Below are 1546 nucleotides of genomic sequence, written 5' to 3' on the forward strand. Positions count from 1 at the left end.
AAAAAAAAAAAAAAAAGAGTAAACGTTATGGGACTCCTCATATTCATGGTGTCCTTGTTTTAACACTCCAAATAGCACATAAGGTATCAGGCGTTTAATGCACAAGTTGCAATGTGGTATTGTGCTTTTAAAACAGTTCATTTGTGTAGAGAGAGCGAAGTAATGAAAAAATTTAAATGTGTAAATCATTAGAGGCTGGGCTAAACCTTGTTGAAATGAGTCTAACTAGCAGCCTTCATTTTAGATACCTGTAGGAGACAGATAAGCACATGTTGCTTTCCCAAACAAAAGGAAGAACAAGGAAGCTCAAGATTTTGAATGTTTTGCACAGAGGGCTTTCACTGGGTATTGTTTGAGTCATGGTCCTGGGTCAGAAAGGACTGGAGGATTTACGGGTGATATCTTTTATTGACCAACTACATGGTCAGGATAGACATAGACAAGATTCTGAATGCAATGCATCCTTCTTTAAGTTTTACTAGATGGTAGATCAAAAAGAAGCAGCTCTGGTGTGAGAAGTGGGATACATTTTCCAATGAGAAAAAAAATTGAGTGCCAAGATGGAGTAAAAATAAGGAGCTGCTCGCAGAAACCTAAAAAGGCCAGAAGCAAAATAAGATCTAGAACAACAGCTGGAAACTTCCAAAAAGTAGTTAAAATAAACTCCAAATCAAGAGCTGGAGGCTTCCCATAAAGAATCGAAAAATGTTTCTTAACAACTATAAACTGCTCAGGACAGACTGGGAATCCCACCTGCAAAACCCCCAGATCTGGTGGGTAAGACAGATCCAAAGGTTAACCATCAGTTTCTCACAAATCAAGGGAAACCACGAAAAATATGGCTAACAGGTAGGCCTGTGCGAAGCAGCAAGTATTCGCTTTGGATTTGGCCGATTCAGAAGACAGTGATTTGATTCGGAGATTTGAATCACTGTCCTGATTCAATTTGGCCAAATCACATCTGAAAGATTTGGCCCCACTTTGGAGATTTGGCCATAGACTAAACAGGCAGCTGACAGATGTCTCCAGCTGGTAAGTCTGTTGGGGTTGGGGGCAGGCCTAGGCCAAGCTGCCCAGTGGGGACAGGGAGGTGTGTTACTCGGGGAGTGGGGCAGAGGGGCTGCATGGGATGTGGGCATGGCAGTGCTCGGAGCAGGGACTCTACCTTGCTGCTGCTTGCCAGCTGGTGCAAGGGGAATGGGATGCAGGCGCGGCAGTGCTGAGAGCGGGTGCTCTGCCCTGCTGCCGCTTGCCCCCTTCCGCCTGGAGTGAGCCGTGCCCGCATCCTGCCCCCGCCGGCTGGGCAAGCAGCAGCCAGGCAGGGCCCCTGCTCCAAGTGCTGCCATGCCCACACCTCACACGCCCACCCTCCCCAAGTAATGCGTCCCCAACCCTGGCTGGGCACCTTGTCTCAGCCCCAGCCCTAATCCCTCCCTCCTCCAAAACTGCCCCTAGGGCCACCCCAACCCCGAGATGTCCCACCCCTCACCACAAAACTGCCTCAGTGCCACCCCAGCCTCAAGATGCCTCTCCATCATCCTCTCAA

The 1546-nt window shown here is 48.3% G+C and overlaps 1 protein-coding gene across 1 annotated transcript in view; it reads right to left on the reverse strand.

The window, feature by feature from the left end:
• Nucleotides 1–1546, reverse strand: part of DUSP22 (dual specificity phosphatase 22) — an 87851-nt gene that overhangs the window by 3566 nt on the left and 82739 nt on the right. The window lies entirely within an intron of this gene.

The sequence above is a fragment of the Gavialis gangeticus genome, unplaced genomic scaffold (assembly GCF_001723915.1).
Source record: "Gavialis gangeticus isolate Ggan-Ray unplaced genomic scaffold, GavGan_comp1, whole genome shotgun sequence".
Taxonomy (NCBI): domain Eukaryota; kingdom Metazoa; phylum Chordata; order Crocodylia; family Gavialidae; genus Gavialis; species Gavialis gangeticus.